At 40.3% G+C, this 26,595-nt stretch overlaps 1 long non-coding RNA gene across 1 annotated transcript in view; it reads right to left on the reverse strand.

Annotated features, from left to right (window-relative positions):
* Positions 1 to 372: 372 nt before the first annotated feature.
* LOC128077906 (uncharacterized) overlaps positions 373 to 26,595 on the reverse strand; it is a 38,655-nt gene continuing 12,432 nt past the window's right edge. Inside the window, exons 2-3 of the long non-coding RNA XR_008205212.1 lie at positions 11,979 to 12,110; positions 373 to 1,691 (exon numbers count right to left, since the gene is read on the reverse strand). This is a non-coding gene — a long non-coding RNA (uncharacterized LOC128077906). The remainder of the gene's footprint in view (positions 1,692 to 11,978; positions 12,111 to 26,595) is intronic.

Here is a 26,595-nt window from a genome sequence, read left to right on the forward strand (position 1 = left end):
AGAGAAACTCAGGAGCTGACCTCCTAAGTCTCATTAAAATTGTCCAAGTGACTTCATCTTTTTTAAAAATACTAGCTGTAATTATTTAAAGAATGCACCAGTTAATATATTTGGATGTCATGACACTGGTTTATAAAAATAGGAGCCTCAACCAGGCTCCTAGACCCATACTGAGGCACTGAGGTAAGCATCCTGGTTTGCTGAAGTGCTGAATACCAGCCACTCCCACTGACTCATAGCATGTGCTCAGCACCTTGCTAGAAAAGCAGGCTCAAATTAGAGCAGTGAGATGAAACTATTAATCAGCAGAGCCTCAAACCAAAAACAGTTCATCAGGGAAAGCAATGAACAGAGAAACATTAAGACAACAGGGAAGAGTAGAAAGATTGCTTTGCAAAGACAGCTTTGGTTTGCTTCAGGAGACTTTCCTTCAGAAGTTTGACATCATTAGCATATGTAACATAAAACAGTTTCACAAAAAAGCAGCCCTTTGCTTGAGTCTGCTAGGACAACAGTAACACCAGTTTCACATAATGCACAAGGCATCCCCAGAGACTAAATCATGCACTAAATCACGTTGACAAGAAAATCAAGACAGAAACCATGCAGGAGAGCTTTGGGAAATAAATCAAAAAGACTAGGTTGATTCTGCAATGCAGATCAGTGGTTATATAAACCAGTTTCCTCCAAAGTCATTTCAGATTGCTGCTATGGCATGTAAAAATGTAGAAAGGAAGGACAGAGGCAACGTGTCATATATGGCTATGAAAAATAAATAATCCTTGCTTAACAGCTTGGCAATTCTGTCCTGACTATGTCACCCCACTACTATTGCTTCAGCAATGGGTGCCTGTTGAATATAGCATGTTTTTCAAAAATGTTTGAACTACCACATGCATTCCTAGCTTGCCTTTATATAGCTTATAAAAGGGTGAATGCTTGGCCTCTTTACAGAGACACATGGTAGCCATAAAGGTTTTCCAACTAGTTTCATGAGAATTCTCCAAGTCAGACGAGGCACAGGACAGGTCTACCAGAAACATCTGTTACCCAAGCCCCGTTTTCTGCCACTGTGCTGGGGGTTGAGCCACACGTCCCAAAAAGCTCTGCTCAGCCCTGGGAGCCAACTGCACCCTGAGAGCAATGAAAAGCAAGAAAATACATCAAAGCCACAAGGCTACCCTCAGTCAGGTGGAGGTTTGTCAAGCTTTGATGGTACAAGAGGCCTCCATGATCCTTCCAGTCTTTAGCATGATCAGCGATTCTGGCCTACATAGCTTGGTAGATTTGTTCTCCTCTATAATTATATTTGATACAATCTTGTTTTGACAAGTATCTACTCCAAACATACTATTATTTCTCAATATATTTTTCACAAAGCCCTACTTCATCTATTTTGCACCTCATATTCATTGCTTTAGGCAGTTCCCACCCCATTGTCCTTGCACTCCGTGTTCCCAAGACAAGACATTCAGGGAGTAAGGGAAAAATGCGTGAAAAAGGTGGCATGAATAACAACAAAGATGGGTGTGCTTCCATAAATCAGTAGTCACTATGGTCACAGATGGCCTCCAGCTTCAAGACTATCAGGTGACAGTGATTTGTGGGCAGTGCAGCAGAGAAGAGCCTTGGGGAGGCTTGAAGGACAGCTGGGGGTGGCTGAAGTGCAGCAGCATTACAATAGAAGGTGCCTGAGTGGAAAAAAGCAATCAAACAAGGAGATACTTATTGATGGTACAAAGCAGAGGCATGGAAAATTGGGGGCAATTGCTTAAAGAAATAAAAATAAAATAAGGGTGAGGCCTTAGCTATTGAAAAAGAAACTGCTTCTATAGCTTTGCTTATGCACCAAAGCTGATATTCTTCTAGTGAAATAAGATTTTTGGCTTGGTTTTGGATATCTAGCTTAACTAATGTCAACAAAATTTTTCTTTTCTTTCATAGAGAAATGAACATCCACATTCTGAAAACCATAACTTTCACCAGGACAGCAGAGAGCTGAGTATATTAGTATATTAAGAAACAAGGTACACAAGAAATTAATCTGGTTCAATATGATTTAATAATTGGTATCCTTACTTAAACATAGCATCTTTCACTATTACCATGTTTTGGTTTTGGTAGTTCTTACTGAATCCCAGCTGACAGTTGTGCTACTAGCAAAATACTTTGGAGCAAGCTTTGTAGACAAAGATAGCATCTCTTCCTAAATCAAGTAATACAATTGACAAAAAACAGACACATTTCTGGTGATGTCTGCTTCCTAAGTCTTTGAAAGAAACACTCCATCATTCCCAGTGCATTTACTCTCTCTGACCCTTTGACACAAACCTGTGACTATGCCATTCAGCTTGCTGGTAATACAACTACAGAGAATAATGACATCCTGGATGAGACACAGGCATGTACAGACTTCTTAGGCTATGTTGTCTGCTTATGTGACTGCTTACCTCTATAACAAAGATGTTCTTTGAAGAAGTTTGTTCCAAAGGACCTACCATCTAAGAAGCCAATATCTGATGTTTCCAATAAGCACTGTTCTTGGGTGAATCTCCAAGCCCGAGCCCCAGCACACTCAAGGCCTGCCAGAGACATTTCAGTTGCCTCTGGGAGTGATCAAGAGAAGGGAGCCCCATTCAACTATCACTGAAGAGCTAGCAAACTGTTACCTAGCTTTTCTCTGCATCCACAAACAAAGAAGTGGCAAAATCCTGTTTGCTGATTACCTTGCATTTCTAGGAAGATGGAGAGTAATTTCACACCTTTCTTACTACCAGGTACTGAGGATAAGCATTAAAGCATAAGATGCTATGGCTTTAGGAGGCACACACTGGCTCACCTCTGCATTACGCTCACCTACAGCACCTGCTCTGTTTTTCCAAGACCAAAATTCTGCTTCTGGGCATGTACCAGAAAGTGACAGCCCAAGTGGAGTGCTGCTGTTCAAAGAGAAACTTCAAACGAGCTTACTGTACTTGAAATACAGACACTGCACACCGTTACCTTGAAAAATAAAAAAGAAAGGAGAGAAGGAGCACCTCGTTGTTACTGACGTGGTGGGACAGTCTCTTCCAGCAGCAGGTATCTGCTATTGTTACTTAATGACCAACTCTGACTTTAGCACTTGTAATGAGGAGGTAAGTGGGAGGCAGCAGGAGGCTTTCCCAAACCAAAAGTTTTTGTGTGCAAACAAGCTGGAACAAGGCCAGAACTGGTAATGCAATCTACGCACACATGAATAAATCTAAATGCTAGCTGCTATTTTCCCTCCCTCAGCTATTTTGAGTTTGTGTCACAGGGGAGTTCGTACATGGCTCATACTTTTTCCAGTTGTAGACTACAAAGTGCTGCAAAATCCAGGAATCATTTGAGGACAAATTTCTCCGGTGTCAAAAAGCAACTACAGTTGCAAGTCACAGGGCCTACAAAATCCCAATCCAAATCCAACATCCAAGTGCTGCTTTCTTGCTCTACATCTGAGAGAAGAGAGGAAACCAAAGGCACCCAAAGCAACATTAAGTCTTAGTAAGCCAGTCAGTCCGGTCAACCTGTGAAAAGGTGATCTAAGGGAATACTGAGATTCTTTTGGGACCCCATCTAGTAATCAGAACAACCAATGTCTCTTTGGAGCCACAAGTGCAAGTTGTTGGAGCACACATGATGTGCATACATTATATTTTCCCTTCCTGTTCCACAGAGAGAAGATCTTGGTGCCTAAAAGTACAAGTTTCTTTATTTTCCCTGCCCTGTTTGTCAGCACTCATGATATTCGTGAACCTATGTAATACAACCTCACAAATCCCAAGAGAAAAGTTCTAGCAGCAGCAGCAAGTGCTTACCTCCTTACAGGAGAAATGGATGTAGAATTGTCAAGTAACTGATAGGGTCTTAATTGCTTTTATATAAATGCCATATTCTGCCTGTTTTCTTTCCCCTTTCTTTTTTTTTTCCTAGTTTCTTTCTGTACTACAAGGTATGTTTGCTCTCCTTCACTGTTTGACTTCCTTAAATTTCTTTTTCACATAGCTTCTCTACACAACCAAACTCCCTTTATTCTGACAGAAAGTATTTTCTATCCACCTGCAAACTCTCCTAAATGAAACAGCCTTGCTCTTTGCCCTATGTGATTATCATTCCCATAAAAATGAGTAATATTTTGTACATACTCTTCCTATTTTATCCAGACACCTGCAAAGCACTCAGCACAGAGGGGTGGTTTTGCCTTTTCTACAGCAACAAACAGCCTTTCCGCTTTAGAAGCAGCAGGTAATAGGTTTCACACAGTGCAGGGTCAAACACATGAGGTGTGAGTGATCTATCACACATAGGCTTCTTTTTATGCTCTGTTATCAGATGTACCTCTTTCAGAAGATGTCTGTGTAGATCCCTATTATTCAAATATAAACACAGAAGCACTTCGTTCTGAACCTCAAGACTCAAAGTTCCTACAATATTCCAATTTCCAAATGACTTCATCTAGTCCCAGGTAACCTAAGAATCTATTAATTATTCCTGTTGACAAATGAGGAAGCCCTTGAAGAGACAGGCGAAACCTGCCCAAGGCCAGCTAGCACACAGCAGAGCTACAACCATTATTTTTTTTCACCTCATCAGGAGTCTCAAACCATGCAGGCATTTGTGAGCCTGAACAAAAGCTCAGCATATGCAGGCAGAGGGCAAACTATAACCAAACATAATTAGTTTTATTTTGCAAAAAGCATTGCACTTAGTGGGCTCTTTTTCTACTGCTGGGTATCAGGATAATTCAATGGTCACAGTTCCCAAAAACAGTGCTGGTGCAAGTTGTAACACTCACAGCCTTCTACAAAGTACCAAAATCAGAAATGTTTATTTAAAACTGACACTCCAAATGCACAAATCACATATCTCAGCGATATAATCAAATAAATTAAGTGTGGTGAGAGAGAAAAATGTTTTTTTTTAATTATTATTATTTTATTTTATTTGCATGGCATTAGGAATGCAGTAGCACAGAGCTAAGAACACAGCCGCACTGGGGAAGGAGAAGAAATAAAAGAACAACAGCAACTGCAAAGAATAAAAACTGAGTGTTTGCGATTGCAGATGCCTAACGTGAATATTCTTGAGCCTACGTGACTTTTCTCACAAGTACTGAGTGCCCACAATATATAGAATTTTTGAAAATGGCTCTTAAATGTACATGGATATCAATTTCAATACATCAGGGGTGACAATTTGTCCAAAAGTTGCTTCCCCCCATCCCATTCAACTCTAGCATCAGTGGCATCAGCAATTTCTCTTTTTTGCTTAGTTTCCCCAACGAAAAGGAATGACTTTCCTGTATCTTAACATTTTGGCCTCCCTGGTTGTGTAACAAGAGAGATTTAAAACAAGCCAAGGATGGGCCCTGTGTAGGTACCATGGAATGGGAAAATGAAGTCAATCTACCACTGCCTTTTTGATGACAAAGGAAAAGGGCCTTCTCTGACTCTACTTCCCCCTTTGCATAATGCTGGAAAGATTTACCCCTCCACTGTAATATTGGGGGCGATGCTTTTTCTTCCTTCCCCTCACTTCTCCACAGATAGAAGCAGATCTCATACAGATTCTTCTTTTTAAAATTGCTGCTAGAAAGCGCTTCAGAAAATAATTTGTTTCTTAGCACTTCTGCTGAAGGCAGCACCAAGAGCCCAGGCTGGTGGTTCCAGGGAGCAGGGTCTCCTTACCACAGCTTTCAGGTCACATCACACAAAGCTGGAGCACAAGGAGAACACTGAAGCTTCCCCAGGGACATTATCTGATGGGAAAGCAGAGTGTATGCCTCTCAATGCCATATCTCAATTTATGGCCAGAACTGAGGAAGAGCTATAGAGCTCCAGTACAAACTTGTTTCCACTTTGTGTTCTAAATTAAACTTAAGTTAAATATCAAAGTCCCCCAGCAACCTATCACCACGCACCCCACCTCCCACATGCACACCCTGTTTTCTTTAAGATAATTTAATTCCTACATAAAGACTGCAAGTCTTTCAAATATAATGGGAATAGGAAGGGTAAATATAGTCTTGTTTCAGAGGAAGAGGGTTGTTAAGTACATGCTTTTATATTCCACCTAAAGATTGGACCATACAGATTAAAGTTTATGCTCTGTCATATCTCAAACATGGCTTTTCAAAATAAGCACAAGCCTTTTAAAGCAACAGCAATAAAGAGCAGATCAAGTATCAATCTGTTTGCTCCCTGCTAATCCATACTTAGTACAGTACCTAGTACAGAAACCTTGTTCTCCAGCCGCTGGTTGCACATTGCAAATTTGCATTTGTTACCACTTTCTGCAAGTTTCACAAACTGAATGAGTGCAACAGTATTTGAATGTGCACTGGCACAAGAAAGGAACTTCATCACTGAAGTGGTGCTCCAGCCTCAGCTTTTGAGGGGGGTGTGAAGGTCATAGTGGTCAGTACTGGTCTGGCAAATACAGGGCTTCTCCTCAGCAAGAGCTTCTTACAGCTATGCAAGGGACTTTCTAGGACTTTCACTGACTCCAGCCAATGCAGCTGCCACAGAGACTTTTTTTTTTTTTTTTTGACAGAAGCTTCACAGCCCACAGTCTTCCAGACAAAAGATACCAAAGCCTCAGGGACTGTAAGCCAGCTCTAGCCAATTGACAGCTGTGCTATTTATCAACCCCTCTGAGAATCTGTCCCCGCATGAGCTATGACTGTCATTTCAGCTGAAGTTGCATAGATGGCATGAACTTTGCTGCTACATACTGCTATATCTTCTATAACTTTGCCAATGAGCATATCCAATCTCAGTTTAAATTCATTGGAGGTTTTCAATGCAGTAAATCACTGCAGCATGAGACCGCTAGCTCTGACAAAGAGGCATCAGCCTAGTTTCTTCTATGGGAGTTCCAGAGATCAAATCTCTTCCTCCTGCAGCACATCCCAAGAGGCCTCAGTGAATGGCTTTCCCCAGAAGAGATGACCCTGGATCTGCTCAACAGTGATAAGAGTTCACTCAGGGACAGCCTTTCCCTTGTTGTCCTAAGCAACGCTGATATCAAAATCAGGCTTGATACCATAAGAACACCTGGAATCCTAGATAGGCTGTTTTAAAAGAGGAACATGCCTTTGTTTCATTAGCACTGATACAGCCCCAAAAAATTCTTCAACAACAACCTGCCTTCTTTCAAATGGTTTGTGCTGGCAGCTTGTTCCTATGCACCTCTGCAGCTCTATAAGCCAAATGTTACCTCATTCTGTGCCTGTCGCTCTCTGGTTTGGGCAACGGGGCAGGAATTGTTTTGAAGCAATCCCTCCTGCTCCCTTCCCCCTTCCAGTAATGAAGGGTCTCAGAGATAAGGTAGGAGGAGATGTGATACACTGCAATCCTCCCACCACCATGTATTATAGCTCCCTGTAAGTTACACACTGGCAGTTCAGCTCAGGGCAAGTCCCTTTGACCCATGCCCATTTCTCTTGCAGTTCACAGAACAAAAGGTGGGATGACACTTACTGGCCTGAAGATCCTGGAGTTGGACCAGACATGGCACACCATCTCTCCAATGAAGTCACTAGAAATACTGCCCACCACAGTTCCCACTAATGCCCGGTGCAGCTGTCAGCTCCATGCACTGTGGGCTTTACATAACCACACATATTGTCACAGCATTAAGCCTGTTTGGAAACCTCTGATCTGGCATGTGTTGATTTACATTATAAAGCATTTAATATCAGAAGTCTACAGGAATTAAATCCTAGAAAATGTGGGCATCATACTGCTGTTTGCTACCACAGTAATTACGTGGCTTGCACTGTGGTTTTACAGCTGCCTTCCAAACAAACAATCAGGAAACATGAAGGAATTTTCTACGCTTAAATACTGTTCATGGAACAAGATCACCTCTAGCAGTAGTGGGAACTACTGCGGTTCTAGCTGGAATAAATGCCACAGTATTTTTTTTTTTTTTTAAAGAGGAACAGAAACGGGTTGATAAAAATTCTAATCCACATGATCTGCATTCAAGGACTCCGTAAAAGACTCACTGTTCAAAACATGACAAAATTACAATACTTAGTCATGCCATTTCCATTGTTCTCACCACTCTTCTGGAATCTGCAGATGTTCAAACATTTTGCAATACAGACAAACCCTCCCATCACTGTAGTTTACTCATCATACTATCAAGCCATCGCTAAGCTTTTCTGATCCCAAAGATTCATATCCAAGGAGCAAGAATGTAGAGGCACTGCTGGGGGCTCCTCATGTCCCAGAAGCCAGAAGGACCACTTGAACAAACAGTAACTGTTTCTGCCAGTAATCTCTCCAATTCTTTGTGAAAACAACTCAGTCAATGTTGTTCATTTTTACTAAAGAAGAGATCACTGGGACTGATGGAAGAAGAATCTAAGGTGAAATTCTCAAGTGATACATTTGGTTAGCTACCAATGACACTGCTAGGAATAAGATGGCCATAGAAGATGTGAGGAGGCAAAGACAGTACATAAGTTATGAAAAGGGACTGTTTAGTTAGATAAGAAGCTTGAAAAAGGATAAAAAAGGATACAGTTTCATATCATACTCCCAATCAGAAAGACAAATCCTTTTTTTTTTTTTTTTTTTTTGAGGACAGCAGAGCATTACTGTGAAGAGATAGTACTGATCATAAGGCCCTGAAACCTTTATAGATTAACTGTGCTAATTATAGTCAATTGCAAGCCACATACTTAAGTCCCAATGGGATGCACAGGGACTATATGCTGAAATCTACAGAAGAGGAATATCCATAAAGGTATTCTAACACCACTTCTCAGAAAACAGCTGTTTTATACCTTCTTTGGAAGATCCAATTCTGAAGCTATTAGGTCTGCTTGACATCTGATGCTCAGTTCTCAGCAGATTTAAAAGTCCACTCAGCCTGGGAGTTCTCCCCTGAAAGGGAATCCTCCTGAATCCTTCTTTCTTCTCCAGCTCTTCCAGCAGGAAGCACAGCTGGGAAAGCTAGCAAAGACATAACAGCTCCTCTGTTCCCAGCTTTGGAAATAATGGGTCAGCAACACTCTATAGAATTCTCTGAGAAAGGTGCTCCAATACATTTTTTTCCGGGACAACTTCAGCACAGTTTGCCACAAAGCTGGGAACCACTGTGTTCCCTGCAATCCCATCTTTCTTCTCAGCCCTAGTCCCATCTGCATTCAGCATTTAATTACATTTGAGAACAGTCTCACGGGATACGGGTCTTTAAGGGTGCTGGTGTTTCCAATTAATTCAGAATCCCACTAGATAACATCTGCTCACAGACACACAGTGGCTGGTACAGAGCACGAGGCTCGACTATCATTTCATACACACATGCCAAGACCTCCTGCAGATGGAAAGCAGAACTTTGTTAAAACTTATGAAGTTCTTCCCCATAATTTAAAGATCTATTTTGAACACTGTAGCCAAACATTTGTAGATATACCTATACAAAGAGAAGCCCTCTTAGTTTACACTGGATGACAATCACTCCAAATAAAAAGGGCTGCCCTATTTTTATTGATTGCTCAAAGTGATTAATTGGGAATTTTGGTAATATTTTCAGAGATGCTTTTCTAGTAATAGGAAAGCCTATTACTAGATAGTCTAGAGAGTCTATTTTAGACTCTGCACTGCGTCCTCCTTATCTTCTGCCCATCACTCCATTCTAAGTATTCAACACTCTCCCTTAGCCAGGGCATGCTGTGAGGCTTTGCTCAACTTGAGTTTACTTATCTCTCTTAGCTTGGATCCAATTTTTGGGAAAGTCTTAGGAAAAAGGCACTCAAACCCTGTTGAAAGTCTGTAGAAGTAGGCATCTGGGCTGTTGCAGCCTTCCTCACCAGCATTCATTCAAGGAACTATAGGAGCAAGGCATTAGGTATAGCAGAGTTTCTGGTCCAGCCTAGAGCTGAGCTCCTGAAGCAAACAACTGGGATTCAAGCAAAATAATAGATCTCAGACAGCTAAATTAGATTATTCTGAACTACATGACTGCAAATTAGGGTTGCTGGTACCCAATCTAGCTTAGATAGGTCTCCTTAGTAGTAATTTTCTCTCTACCTTCCTCTTGGTCATTGCCAGCACTGCAAAAAAAGAAAGAAAAGGGCAAGCGCAGGATTCTGACAAGAGCACAAACAAAACATGGGGCAAGAGACATAAGAACAAGAAAATTCAAGCACTTTATTTTCTTTTGAGAAAGTGCTTTCAGCTACAGCATCAATCCCTTCTTCCCTGGCTACAGTAGTCACGTACCAGCAAATATAAGGGAATGCAATGGGGAAAAAAGAGAGGACAAATCCACTTGTAAGGGAACTCCACTAGCCCATGGTATTTGAGGTGTGAATTAGCCTAAGTAGTTTATCCCCAAGTCATTTCCATTTTCAAACTCCTATGCTAGCTAATTCTTTTCCAGAGGCAGAAAGCCAATCGCCAAATCTTATCTTAGTAGTTAGTTAAGCACAATGCTACACCTTGAAAACACATTTTGGGTGAAGAATTGGGCTTAGAAAGTGATAAACAGGATAGGAGAGTTCAATGCTATGTAACCACTCCTCAAGCTCCTTACAAAAATAAACCACTACACCCCTAAAGCAAAACCTTGACCATGCAAGATACCAGAGCTCTTAGCTTGAGCACTCTTTATACACAGCAGGAGGAGATGTTATCAGGAGCAGGTCAGCCAACAGAAACAGCTGCTAACACAAAACACTTTTGTGTCTGATCCATTGTTTCTGAACACCCAGTGAGAACCAGAGGGTGTCCCTCACTGGAACAGAACGACCCCATGTAACAGCAAGAAGCTTTGCAAATATCATTAACTACTATTGAAATCAGCAAGACAGTGAAAAAACAATGTGAAAGCATACGTATGCTTTATCACAGCTCTGCCACTGCTCCTCCCTACAGGCAAGCACTGTCCCAAACAATAAGAGGGAAGGAAGCTGCTGTCCAGTGCACTGCAAACTGATGCAAAATGCACAGCAGGAGCCTGCATCAGACTGAGGTGCTAGACACAGCAAGATCTGGTGAACAAGGGTACATGGGGACAGGTATCATGCCTCACACAGACAATCCACATTTGGAGTAACACTGTTTCCATACACACCCTGACAAGCTGTGGCCCACACAGGTGGGTTTCTGTAGTGTGGAAAGTCACCTATGCCAATGGAAGATGACTAAGTGTTTCATCAGAATAAGATAAAAAGATATCAGATTTGGTGATGGCCTTCGGCACACCAAGAGCCATGCAAGAGCCTGCAGAAAAGTCACCCAGAGGACAAGAAGGAATTATGTTGCTGTAGGTCATGTGGCCAGAATAAGTAGAGGTATAAAATAGGGAAAGTAGATCGTAGAGGAGAATGTAAGAAGATATGAGATGGAGCGGTCCCACCCAAGGATGTGCTGCCAATATTTTAAAATAACATCTCCCAGAAGCACCACCTTGTCACGTGAGGGAGCCCACGCAGCAGGAGCGGCTGTGCTGCAGAGAAGCACTGGGTGGGTTGAGGAATGTTTGCTCTTCCCTTGTTTTTTCCCCATTTAAACAGCATTTTCATGAACACTACCAAGGAGGGAGGTGACTCCTCTTGGCAGACAGGTTCCTCCTAGTTAAATTGGCTGGGAGCATGTATTCTCTGCTCCTGAAAGCCAGAGTGAGAATGCTTGATTGCCGTGTGCAGTGCTCAGCAGGCACAACCCAAAGAAGCGCTGGAGCTCTATGCAGGAAGAGTGTGATCCTTCCCCTGCAGTTCTCCTTCCCCTCCCCAGTTACCTGCTCTTCCAGGGTAAAGAGATGCATTTTAAAAGCAACATAGTTTTACATTACAAAATTCTGTGCATAAACCTCAGATAACTGAGCAATAACCAGAAAATGCAGCGTGGCCTCTCTGACCTTTGCTGGTTCCTGACATTTCAGGGACTACCCTGCTAAGGCACCATTGCCCCCAAACTCACAGATTGACACAGACTTACAGGGTGCAATAAGAAGGCCTGAGACTTGCCCCACAGCCCCATAGCCCCTCCTGTTGGGCTTTCAGTTGTTTCTTGAACTCCGTAAGTCTTCAGAAACAGAAGAGATCCTAATCATTGGTCCCAGACCAGGTTCTGGGAAAAAAAAAAGAAATAAATCAGGACTCATCAGCTCATTTTATGCTTGGTAAGAAGGGGATAGATTAATCTATCTGGTATCCTTCTGCCTTTCATAATTCATAGCCAGGTGCTGAGTTGTCCTCTAGGGAAGGATCCTTCAGGGCTGAGATACTGAGGTATTACAAAGCAGCTTATGTTGAGGCTTCTTGTGATTTATGCGCTGTATGATCAGTCAGAATCAGTCTCTAGGGTTAAGCTTGAAGATACTAGTTTGCCATAGACAGAAATAGTAAGTGATCTAAGCAAGTATTTTGCTGTTTAATATATAACCTAATTAAGAGATTATAATGTATTTAGGAAGCAACATCCATGCCCTGTAAGACATTTCTTCTAATAAGGAAAAATCACTTTTGTATAGGTTTAGAATGATTAATGAAAGGAAACCAGCGTTAGAAAAATAAATAAGAACCAAAACATGCAGGAATTTTGGCAAAGAAATAAAGAGACCCATTAGCAAATGAAAACAGCACTGTGATCTGGGCTGAAAATAGTTCCTCAAGGAAATGTATCATCTTTGGTATATTAGTAAATCCATGTGCACAGCATTTGGGAAATGTCACACAGTGCTGAAGATGCTGAAAGAACTGATAAGGGAAAGTCAGTGTTACCATCAGGTATTCAAAAGGGTCAGGTTCTTCACCCTGGAGTGAAACAAAGGTAATCTTATTTCAAAGAAAGCATGATGAGAAGAGATTTGTGCTGACTGCAGTGTAGGACTGCTCTTTGTGGCACAGAAAATAGTGACAGCAGGCAAAGCCTGGCAGCTTAAACATAATCTGCACTAATAGGCTGAACTTGTCTAAAGGGCCTGAGGGAGGGGTCAGAGCCAGAACCCACAGTCCGAAAGGGCTAAAAGTCAGCTTTGGCATCCTTATCAGAATCCAACCAGATCCCATCAGAGCCAGGAAGAGGAAACCTATCTGTAACAAACTGCTTTCTATCCAGAACACACACAAGCTGAGCTGCTTTGCCTAGCCAGCTTCCCCAGCAGACAACAGCATTCCTTGCTTCATGATGCTGAACACCCTACTCTGCATTTTGGAAGCAAATCATTATTGGTAACTGGAAGCCAAGACTTCTAGCATGCAAATAAATCATACCAAAGCACTAGGCAGTCAAAAAGCTGTATTGAGTTTCTACTCTTCCAACTGCAGAGCATTTGTTTCTATAGGCGGCAGGCTAGATGGCAAAGGACAAAGCACAAAGCAGAATAACACTAATATGCAGTTTCCCATGGCTTGCATCAAGTTCAGCAATGAGCTATGCCACTGCTGCCTTGAGCCAACCCTGATGCATCACTCAGCTCTCCAGAGCCACCTTCCTCTTAACCCTGCTAACAACAGCACCTGCCAGGGGTCATGCTCTGCAACTGCAACTCAAGAAAGCCACACACCTTCAGTTCAGGAGGAGGAAGACACCAACCCTGACAGCTGAGGACTTCAGAGGGAGAGTTTGTTTTGATATAAAAGCATGAGATAAAGCTCACTTCGTTCACTTCTTGCAGTTGTTCATTTAACCACAGTATTTATAGTTCATACATCATTTCCAGTTTAAATGTGCTGACTTCTGCTTGCCACTGCCGTTTTTGAACAGCAGTTACTAGGATCCTCAACAGATAGCTGAAGAGCAACTTGTTTTTTTTTTCCCCCCTCCTCTCATCAAGAAGGAAATCTGGCTGCATGAACCAGACAGAAGGCAGGTTCTGGCCTATTTCAGAGGCTCCACCTCAAGAACTCCCCTGCAGGATGAGGCCTGGCTGCTGACAGGATTGAGTCTGTGTCTGATAACAGCACTGGATTAGAAAACACTGACTGTGTATCCACATGCATAAAGCAGTATTGCAGTTGTAAGGCCTTTTTTTGTTTAAGTACAGCAACCTTGTCTAGTTATCACCCACCTTTCAAACTTTCTCCTTAAGCTTTTCAGTCTCAACTGCTTCTTCATCACACCAGGAGGAGGTTTTTCCATTAGCTTGCATTGTATTCTCTTTTTTTTAAATTCAGTTTGTCACTACAGCCAGCTTAGAAGCTTTATCTTAAGTGTACTTTAACACAATTTCACATCAGCTGCCAGGTCTTACTAACACAAAGAGGGCAAAACATTTAATACAATTTTGTTCCTGCGACACAGCTCTATACTATGTGACAGTTATCACAGCTTGCCAGCATAAAGCAACCTGATGATCTCAGGTGCTTCCTCAGATTTTGAGTCATTTGTTCAATGTTTCAAGTTAGTGGGCAAAGGAATTGCTACATGAAGGATTTCAGAAGAGAAAAAAAATTCAGCCATTACGCGGCATAATTGAATATTCACATCAAAGGCAGTGATCAAACACCTTTTGCAAGGAGGGTAACATGAAATGACCAATATTTTACTTTACACAGATAGTGATGCAGTGAATGTCACTGCTGAGCCCATTTAAGCAGCATATTGTAGATAACAAGGCCAACCTCACTGTTTCCTCACATCAGAAGTGAGGAGTTGATAAGCATATTGATGTAGTCATTTTTAAAACATACATTTTAAGTGTTCCCTGAGTCTAGCAAGCCTTAAGGAAGCAATCCCTATAGAGAAAATTCAAATAGTTATTTTGTGCAGTGTTACTAGGCAACATTTGGATCATCTTAAGCAGCTGCCCACACTTCCACAGGATCAAGCAAAGGACAACAGCACACAGCTATGGGCAAAGCTGGACCCCCACAGTGCAGACAACAGAGAAGGCAGCAACATAACTGTAGGAGTGTTGCATAACTCCCACTTTGTGCAGATTAGGTGGTACTATAGGAAGCCTATGGTCTTTTAAGTCTCCAATATGCTTTTCATCTCACAAAGTTTTGTCCTACTTGTACAAGAAAGTGACTGATTTCTCATTGGTTATCTCTCATGAAATCATTTTCATGTCTCCAACTGAGGACAATATAGCTATCTATTTAGGTTTCCTCTCCAGATCTGCAAAAAGATGTGAGCTAGTCAGACTCTGGTAATCTCAATGAATCAGTAACGATTTTTTCCTAGAGCTTTTGCATCATTCTTGGGCGCAGACATTTTATGACCAGGTAAAGTAAGAGGTCCATCTTCCTTCAGATTTAGCTTTGGAAAAAATGTAAGCTCAGTTCTTAAAGTCAGGAAGCAGTGGAAGATGACAGAGTACCAGCAGGTTTGTCATGTTACTGTTACAAGTGCTCTATGGAAGGAGTATGAACAGCACAAAAATATTTTATAGCAAATAGGTGTAGGAGGATCCAATTAGCAAACCCATATCCCTTTATTTTGCAAAACACAACTGATTGACACATCTACAACTACCTTACTAAAGTCTCTACATGACACTGTACTTACTCTGTATTTGATTCTGTTTAATTCAATGGAACTATTCCTGAAAAGTTGTCAACTGCATTGGGAAGTATATAGAATATAAATGGATTCACAAAAGTTGTTGTGGTTCAGATTTGAGTGTGCTCAAAGTCATGGTTCTAATTAATTTCGCAAAATATGCTTGAAATCTCACACTAAAAATTGCTTGTGACAACAGAATTCCTCAGTGATCTTTTTTTTCCTAGAATTTCTGCTTAAAAGATATACTAGACTTTGAATTTAGAAGTGAGCTTTTCCACTATTTGAACTTCTGGAAGCGTGAGTTAATTGACAATTTTAAGGCAGCCAATTCAGTCATCAACCACTTCATGTCCATCCTCCCAACCTATACAGTATCCACCTGTGGCTCACTGCACGGTTTGAATCACACATGAGTACACAAAATAATGTGCAAGTACTCATGCAAACAATTTACAGAGATTTCAGTCTTCTCTTCCCAGAAATATTCCTGTAAGAAGAAAGCTGCATGGTTAAATACTAATAAATGGCAAGTAAGATTCAAGGATTGTTTGCTTTGCAGGTTGGTTTGGGTTTTTTGTGCCATCTTTTATTCTTGCAGAAAAGAAACTGGGGCACGTTCTTATTTCTACCATGCACAAATCCAATACAGCTGAGCTGTTACCAGCTTATGGCCTGAAACCGTGGCAGCTCTTTTGACCCAGGTACTGGGATGACTAACACCAACCAGGGATCCAACCCTTTACACTCTGTCAAAAGGGGAAGATTGTGAAAAGTGATTCCCACGTTACCAGGTTGTGTACTTTTCTTTCTATTCTTTGTCCACATTTTTCTATTGGTCTACTTCATAATTTAGTAATTGGAGTGACATTTTACATTTGTTTCTACTGTTATGCAAGTCCCCAACACCTCCCCCCAAATTTCTTTAGATTCAAGTTTAGAAACAGTACTCTGCCTACTAGACTCCACAGAATCATACCACCTTCTGTGGCATAGTAACTGATGAGGTTGTCATCTGAACAGATCAGGGGAAAAAAATAAACAAGAGAAAACCAACTCAGACAAATAAAAGGCTCCAAATCTTTGCCTCCTGTTAACACATAGCTGTCTCAACAGAAGGCTTGCTGGATCCAATAGCACTGGATGCATAATACCCACTCTAACTGCTGTGATTATCAGTTTCATGAAAACAGTAGGATGCAATATACTGAATGAATATCTGTATTTGTCACAATCATTTAATACAATAAAAAGTCAACATTCCTATCCTGCAAACTGCAGGTTGTCTGCAGGCCACCATGAAGAATCAAAGACTCAATTGCATCAATTGTTTCTATAGTAGAATCTACTATTTTCTTGAGTCCATGTTCAAGGTGGAGCAATGGCCTCATAAAATACCACTACTCTTACCATATCCATTAATTACAGTTTTAATGATTTGTTATTACTTAAAAAAAAAAAAACAAAAAAAAAAAACAAGGTTATTAAAGGCTGTTGCTATAGCTTTATTCAGTCTGCTTGCACAGCTCCCAGACAGGTGACTCTTTATAATGTAGTATTTTGCATTTACCATAAAAAACAATCCTAAACTCACAGATGTCTGTTCAGGAAGTGCCTAAAAGAGGACATAATCTTCAGCTGAGATTTCTGAACTAATCTGAGCCACAAACACATCCACAACCCTAGCTAAGGTACCACATATTAAAGTTTCACTTCCTGAATGAGAGTCCTTAGCATTTGACCCCCTCACGCAAGCTATTTTTCAAATCTTCTGACCTAGCCTGCCAACTCTTTTAATCCACCAGCCTTAGAGAAACAAAGGAAATACAACTCACAGAGTCAAGACAGGGAGTCCCACATGATAACCTGAAGGGCTACAAAACAAAATTCTAGATCAACGAGAACTGGCAATGACTTCATGCCAAATATTTCACTAGCATAAACAGATGCAGTTTCCAAAGCTATGCCAAGTTGTGGCCACTTAACTGAGAACATGACCTTTTTCACTCCAGCTATTCCTACTCCCCCCCTGCCCACAGTCTCTTCTTTGTTTTGGCACACAACCCAGGAGCACATGAACCAGTTATGGTGTTATAATACTCCAGTCTTAGTTTCCTGTAACTGGTAAAAAAAAAAAAAGTCAAAAGACACATCATGGAGGCCTTATAAAGAGTTAAAATCTAAACAGCACTCCTAGAAAAAGAACAGGTTGAAAATAGCAGCAAGGGGCTAGATCTTACAAGACATAAAATGCTGAAAACTGAGGATTCAAGCTCAGTTTGACTGTAGAAACAGTACAGGAGACAGTACAGTTTCAAACATGCTTCAGCACTGAACAACAGTAACGAGTTCAAAACCGCATTACATTTTGGTCAAGCACAAAGTGCTCAGCACGCAGGGATGTTTGTTAGACATCAGACTAAAGCTTAAAAAGGGATTCAGTTAACTGTTGCTACACAGGGACTTTGTTAATCCAAGGATGCCTCATCCAAATATCCACATACTCAAGGACTTTAAGTCTAAACAAGCCAATAGGTCAGAAATGTAGGCTTTTCTCTTAATCTAATAGGGGGGGTTAAATGTTATCTAGATTAGTCACCATTTAAGGATTTTGCTGTCTCTTTTCAGGCCGTGTCTTCGATTTCTCCAGGAAAACACTTAAAATAGCAACTTTGAACAAACTTTGAATAAAGCATCCTTACAGCTAAGACTATTCCTTGACTTGCAAGTCCATTTATGGTCTGAATCAAGACTCCTGTCTTACATCCCTCTTCCAGTTGAACAAGGATTTGACAGTCTCTCTTGCAGAATGTCACTTGATTTTAGTTTTACAACCCAGCAGTTCAAAAAGATCTTAATGTCAAGCTGCATTAGTACAAGACTTATTGGATTAACAGCTCTGACAATAGACCCAGCCACAGAGAGCACCCCACAGAGCAGTAGCAGAGCAAACTTCCACTCCCCTAGCCAGGACCCAGCTGGCAGGTATAAGTATGCTTCAACAACACATCTCTCTGCATACTATAACAGCTATCTCTCTAGAAAGCTGCAGATATGGGATTTATGCACACAGAGCCAAACAAACATAGAGATAACAGCAATAAGACACCAAGATATAAAAGCAGTCCTCAAAATGAGAGGTCCACATGTTGGCGTCCACCACTGAATCAGCTATTTTTCCACTGCACAGAAGGTCACTCTGCTAAGTTGCAGAGCTGGTAAATTCAGTTATACGTAGCTTTTAAAGAGTAAATAATACATGTATAACTAGGTATATGTGCATTCTTGAAGCTGGCTTGTGACTGCCAAGGCCATTTGGATGAAAATGCTAACTTCATAATGGCAGTCTGTTGTTCTCTACATCATACCTGCAATATCAGGCCTGTAGAACAGAGGAACCCTGAGCAGCTTGAACACTGGCAGAATTAACCATAAATAACATTTCCAATGGAAATGGAAGTTAGATAATCAAAGAAAACTCACATCACAAATTTATTACAAACAGCTACCATACACATATGAAGGCTTAGGGCTAACAAGACATCATGGGCTGTGTTTTGTTGGTTTCAGATCTAAATTCAGAATAAGTTTCTATGGCAACAGGATTGCTAACCCATGTGAGTTCTATTCCAATTCATGCTGAAGATCACATTTGGCAAACCTAATACGCTATCAGTTTACGTGCAGTTGTTTCTCCATTGGAGGATATAAGTACCTTTCACATGGGTTGCAGGGATTACATGGCTTTTACCTTTCCACATGCTGCTTCTTTTAATTATAAAGATCTAAAGCCAAATATTTAAAAAAAAATTAGTGGGGCATTAAAATTCAATTTAAAAAAAGTAAAGGAGGTTAGTAGTTGCGCTATTCAGTGGCTACAGAGTCCCTTCTGTTATTACTCTTCCTACTCATATCTTCTCAAACTGGCACGCAGAGGAATGAAGTATCTTCACTTTCCAGCTGCTGGAGCTCTGGTGTAGAGGAAAATGTTCACAGTGCTCCCAAAACCTGGCTCCGTAGAGGGCAGCACTGGTCACCAGCACCTCTTCTAAATCAGAATTATTTCTTCACAGTTAAAAAAAAAAAAAAGTTAGCAATCCTCTTTTAAAAGGGATATTTTACAGCAAGCACACTCCCCTTAAGGAATGATGGCTGTTTTCAAGAGTTTTACTGGCTTCAAATTATGAATTATTTTAAACTATTAAAACTTGGCAGTTGTATTCCAAATGCAATCAATTTTATAAGGCTGCTTAAATTAAAAAATGAAGTTAAAACTGGAAAAACAAACAAAAAATATTTAGCAGTCCTAAAATGGGAACTTTACATCTTTCCAAAAATCACTAGTTGTAGCATAATTAAAACTTGCCTACCATTTCAGTAATCCTTTGAAGAAAACTTAAGTGAAGATAGAGAGCCCTTATCTGACACACAAGGATGTTTCTGACTGAGGAAAACACTCTAAGTCCCTTCAGTCTCAGAGTTTAGCACTAGATGCTGGAAGAGCAGGGATGATGAAGACACTTCCAAGTATTTAAAGCTTGCAAAGTGAAATATAATTTGAGCTCGTAGTCAGATGTTGTCAGAGAGGCTCTATCATTCAGAAGCTATTTGAGTCAGTAAACAGTCAGTACATTCATCACTGCAAAACTTCTATGAATTCTGACTGTTCTCAAAGCCTCTCAGGAAGGGATTCTATGTTCCAAGTTCTATCACTTCATGCCTAAGCTCATCCTCAGGCTGCTCACCATCAGCCAGTCCCCAAGAGGTAAAGGTTCCAGGACCCAGAGGCCCCCATTGAAACCCTGGCCCAGTCTGAGGAGTTCTTGCAAAACCATTTCTCCACCAAGCCCTGCCCTGGACATGGTATCAGCAGAGCAATTTAAGACAAATCATTGTCCACCTGCTGTTTACATATTAAAGAGTCTTTTCAGATGTTTGTACATGATATGCCGTTTCCTTATCTGGGTTGTAAGTACAAAACATGTTACTCTGGCCTTTTAATTTCAGCAGAGAATTCTCAGACATTTGTGATTCATTATTCCCCACCCTAATTTCTACTGCTTTTAAGTGTTGTCTTCAGACAACATAAGATGACACTAAGTTGGTATTATATATTAGTTTTAATACCACAGTTATTTTTTCTTCAGGCTGATATCCCCACTGAGAAGAGGTTGTATTCAGTAGCTGTATTTCTCAGTATTTTTCTGCCCAAGTTTGAGTGACTGAACAGCTAACTCATTTAGCACATGAATAAGATTATTTTATATATATATATATATATTTAAAATACAAGGCTTTGCACACAAGCCAATTTGAAGCTGTAGGGATCCATCATGAAGTCTGTTCAGAACAGTAGTTTCTGAGACAACTTTATTTTCACAGAGTGGAAACTCCAGTAATAAATCCAAGGTTCAGTAATTTTCTTCCTTTACTGTCTGCTGTGCCTCTTTTAGTTCAGTGACTCTCCACTTTCAACTACACAGCCTTCCAAAAGCAACACTTTCCTCCTCAGATTATTAGCATGTGGCATCTCTCCCTTAAATACAAAAAAAAAAAAAAAACAACCTTAAATCACACTGCAAGATGGAAAAAAAAAGTACCACAGAACTTGGGGGAGGGGAAGATTCTTCATAAAGCTTTTCAGCAGAGCTATGCAATTTGCAAATCAGTTTTGTTGTGCCAACCACTAATTTGTGCTTTCATACTGTGATATTATTCTGCAGTTGCCAGTGTATTTAGCAAGACAATGCTTTAACCACATGATCAATTGCTTTAGAAAGATAATAGCATTGATCTTTTTAAAGACAGATTATGTAGATTAGTCTTCATATGATTTTGGATGTTTAATACAACACAAACATTTTCAGCTGACATTGCCCTACATCCCATCTTTCACTTCCTTTTCTACATACAGCTACAAACACTTGAGTCTTGAATGAAAAAAAAAAAAAGTCGGCAGTTTAGGGCAAAAAACCTGCAAAAAGATATTTGAGAGCCTGGTAACAGTACAAACAGAAATCATCTCTCTGCTATGGAAGAACCAAGCAATTTCACCCTTGCAAAAAGTCAGAATTCATGCTCTGTGATGACCTGGCAAGTGTCATTCCTGGGAACAGGAGGTGGTTTTGGATATTGGTAACCAGCTGGAGAAAGCATTCTTGGTAGATCCAGCTACTTTTTCCTTCTGAAAATAGGAAGGAGGGACCAAAAAAATTCCAACAAGTAGTACAAATTCTTCTAACAGAATTCAACACATTTGCAGGAAAGCATTAAACAAAAATAAACAAAACAAGAAAAAACAGGATTCTTTTAGCTCATAAGAACAGTTGTGACTCTATGGGAGTTTCCTTAAACTGCAGCACATGGATAATGGTGCATTATGCATTACGTATCACATTACGTAAAGCATGACACTGAAAAGCAGCACAAAGCACAGCAGCTCCCCATACTGCACATTATGTTATGCAAGCATAGATAACAGCATGGTGATGCTATTCAGCATTCAGTGCTTAGCCTTCAGTTTTGTGTTTTTTTCCCCATTCCTTTCCAGCTTTCACCTTGCAATAACGCTGGTGAGGAATCTTAAGAATGAAGAAAATCATAAGAATGAACAAGAACAAAATACAACTTAGGCTACTTCTCAAATATGTCTTTTGACAAGTTTGCTCAATTTGGGCAAATCAAGATCCCTCTTAACTCATGCCGCTATCAATTAACCCACATATAACCACCTCCTTCCCACTGCTTCTACAGAAGGGCAGATAAGATATGTATTGTTGCCAGCCTGGCTACAAGCTCATTTCAGGCAGCATATACACTGGATCAGCCTCCAGGAAGGCGTTCAAACATCTGCCAACAACTTAGTATCTTCACTACACGTGGTACTGCTCTAAGTTTGCTGTGATGCATCCTGAAGTCTCTTGCAAAAGCCTTTACCCTCAGCACTTCCATAAAGAAAGCTCTCTCCAACATACACATACAGCTTCTTCCAGAAGAGGTTGAAGTCTTATCCTCTGCAATGGTGCTACATTACAGCTCCATAGTGGGGACACAGATCCCACCCCCTACAGCTTAAAAAAAAAAAAAAAAAAAACAACCCAGCAATTGCCTTTAATACACCACCGGGGCTTCTTTGCAGTCCCAGGAAAACCCAGTCAAGCAGCTTGGCCAGAGCCAACACTAGCACTAGCTGATACAACTAGCCAAACCACAACATTCACAGAGCATTCTCTCAACTGCCTGCAGGGTTATATCTTCTGGCAGAATGCAAATGAGCTAACAGTCTAGAAAAGAACAAATCAAACAGTGTAAATTTCATAGCATGGGCTATCAGGTTTCCAGGAGGCAGCAAGAAACCTATGGTTTTGTACCCTGCAAACCACTGTGCTACCAGAACAAACCAGTTACTGAACAAGAAAAGCAAAACAACATAGATGGAACCATGTGACAAAACCACATCTTTCACTTCCATTCAGCCTGGGCGGTTTCCTATACTGCCCCCTGCATAATGTGAATGACAGAGTGACACCAACACTGCCTTCACTACTGAGAAATATTTGTTGTAAATGGTGAAGTGATCCTGGGACTTCAAACTTGTTCGTTTTTATTGATTTGTTAAGTGCTTGTTTGGGAAAAATCTTTGGTATTTAATTCACAGAACTTGTTTGAGGTTACATAGCACACCCACCACTCTTCTGACATTAAGTAGTTGTCAGTTTATACAGCAAGCATGGATTGTGTCAGCCAAGCCAGAACGATTCTCCATTTACACGTGGTAGGAACTTCTGGAGCCAGTTAGTTTTTTTGTAAATAGGTGAATATTATTGCCATCATTTAATATTACTTACCAGCTATCAAGAGAAAGGATATATTTACAAATTGGCTATAACCTACATTACATGGTAGTTAATGGGCACCAGATATACAAGATACAAAGCAAGGAAGTATGCATTTGAATCAATACCTATGTCATGCCGAGTCTCACATGTCCCATAGGTGCAAGACCAAATTGACAAGGACTAACAAGCAGGACACAGAAATAAACTGAATGTAGCTAACTGGAGAATCCTCTTATCTGTTGTCTTCTACCAACAGCAAAGCTTCCCTTGTTTTCTGAAAGTCACCACTCCCTGTTCCCTTGAGCGTATGATTTAAAAGACTAAAACATGTAAACCATCTTCTTCCTGCTTGTAGGCCATCTCTAACAAAGTAATATATATGTAAAAGACAAAAGAAATAGAATTACTTTCTCATCAGTTTAATTCTCTAAAGAATGAGATTATTCTCTTCAAGAAAGAATAAGGAGTTGCATCTCAAAGCAACTTAAAACTAGATACTTTAAATCTGAACCCTTACTAAGCATGGAGTCAACTCAGAAAGTTCTTGAGTAGGAATTCACTGGCTTCTGCCTACTTCAGAAAATGTTCCCCACTGCAAAAGGAAAATGTTAATCCCCAGAGCCCACAAACTGCATTATACTATTAAATAGTAATATCTCTCACATGCCTATCGCAAACCACCTTCTCTATTATTCAGATGACCTCTGTTTGCTGATCAAATATTTGAGTATTTTAACAAATTTAGGACTCATGACTTTATCTGAATTTTGCTAGTGCTCACCCTGACGGAAGATTAAATGAAGAATAAAGGGAAGGACTAGATGCTAAGTTCAGGTACTTCCATGTCTTCTATAGCATTCTTATTTAGTAATTTCTCACTTGGTGGCTATTGCTTTGATTTTCTGAAGAACTTGATGCTCAGCAGAACAAGCCTGTGTAGTTCCTGTCAGCACTCCCAACCAGCTTTGCAGTGACTTCTGCTGTTCATACCAAAGATCTCATATTGTATTAGAACTGATTCAGATCTCTTCAGGAGGTATCATGGTGAAAGGGAACTATATAAATACACATACATACAGTTTCTCTCCAGCCAGTTGTTTAACAATTGCCAGAAAGCCCAGACACACAAGAGTCTAATACTGAATCTCCAATGTAGAGCTTTATTGTTTATATTCTATTAATATCTGATTATTTTGCAAATATGATGCTGAACTGCTTCTTGGAGAACTCCTATGAATAAATTTTGAACCAGCAGACACTGAGAACCAACAAGCCAAACTGCTTTCTCAATCATGTTTTAAACTCTAACAGGATCCAAAACTCCAAACTAGACTCCAACTTTAAAAAACAACTTGGTCCAAAAGACAAATCCAAACGTCAAGAGCTATTCTGTTAAAACTTTTTTCAGCTGGGGATGGTGTTGAACTGCTTTAATTATATCTTTTAGATATATCTTTTAGATAAGTGCTAGATATACGCAATGTCAAAACAGAACTGTATATTCCATGTAATCTTTAGTTATTTTTTTGGAAGCTCTCAGTCCATGCCAGTAGAAACCGCACTTCCAGGACAGTAAACTTAAACTGGACAGAAGAGGATGATTACTTTTTTCCCCTCACTTGCTAATGCAACAGAGTGCACAATGAAGAAATACACATTAGAGAAAACAAGCTTTTCCCCACCCTCCAAAATATGTCTGGCTGCAAAAAAAGAAAAACAAAAACACCCCACAACAACAAACCAATGTAATAGCATTTAGCTGATGTCACAAAAAGAAAGAGTGCTTTGCTTTACACAGTTCAATTAGGATACACTCCCTGCAAGTGTTGAATCTGACTGTGCTCCACAGCTTGAATATTGAGCCAATGGCCAAAATCTTTAGATCATTTAATTGGTGACAACATTAATACTGTGCTTAAGGGTCACAAGAGCCCTCTTAGCCTTATGAACCAAAACATCACTATCCTAAAGAGTTTGTAACTGCATGTAAGACAGAAGAAAAAAAGTATTTATCATACCTATAGATAGGAAAATAGACACATAGAAAATACAGACAATATTTAGAACACGATTAAAAGTAGTTTGATGTTAGACCCAGGTATTTAAACCACCACAATTGTTCACTTGATTTTGCCAGACCCTTCCCTTCTTCAGTGTAACAGAAACTGAGCATCCTGTCTAGAGAATAAAAAGCAAAATCAACAGGAACAAGTAGTAGACAAAGCCAGCTTCTACAACCATGATTTGGAGGACTGGGAAGGTTACAAGCCTTTTTCTTGCAAGCCTAACATTAAAACTAAAGGAAATCAGGGACTGGTTTACAAGTCAGCAGGTAAGCCAAGGTAATTCTTTGCAGAACTGTAAACACAATGCTTTCCTGAACATAGGTAGTTTCATAGAGCTTTTTTGAGAAGCAGCAGGAATTCAGTAGAGGAATTAGCAAGTAGATATGCTAAAGACCAACTCCATATTTCTAGCTCTGTCAAGGATTCTAGCACACTGTCTTGTAGTTTTGTATGTTCCTTCTTCACAAATCCTCTCTCTTACTGTTAAAAAGATTCCTAGCAGCAATGGAAACCTGACCTTGCTGCTCATCCAGAGTCTCAGAGACACAAGCAGTACTGGTTGTTCTTTCTTCTTTTCCTTGACTCCTGAATCTCTACTAGAACCAAGACAAAAGCTTTCTCACCCGATATACACAATTTTTTTTTATAGACAAATCCCCAGAATGCTTCAGCTTTGATGTCTTCACATTAGTAGCACCATCATTAAATCATTACCCATTAGACCGGATATATGAAATCAAATTCCAGGTTTGTTCTGAGGCTCTCAAGGAAACACTTTAGTCCTACTTCATCTCAAGAGGAGGGACAACCTACTACAGAATAAAACTACAGTACATATCTTCACATATATAGTAACATACATGCAGAATTTACAGACCACAAAATGCTACCTTCCTACAGTCACGTTTTCCACTTAAATACCCTCAAGTATTGATTTTCTTTAGTATCGAATACCATCCCAACTAAACTGAGAACCTCTGAGCTAGCTGCTGGCATCAAATATCTGGTGACATTTTGAAGATTTATCCTAAAAACCAATATGTGCATAAACAACAGTCTTGCATACAGAAAGCACAGCTCAGGATGCTCTACAAACATTGCAGACTCTCAGCAACTCTGGCTCGCTATTTTGTTTGCCGGCCCTGCCTTATGGCTATTTCCTGCAAGCATCCCTTCTTGTGGGATCTCAACAGTGCCACCCAC

The sequence above is a fragment of the Tympanuchus pallidicinctus genome, unplaced genomic scaffold, assembly GCF_026119805.1.
Source record: "Tympanuchus pallidicinctus isolate F22 unplaced genomic scaffold, pur_lepc_1.0 scaffold16, whole genome shotgun sequence".
In the NCBI taxonomy this organism is placed as follows: domain Eukaryota; kingdom Metazoa; phylum Chordata; class Aves; order Galliformes; family Phasianidae; genus Tympanuchus; species Tympanuchus pallidicinctus.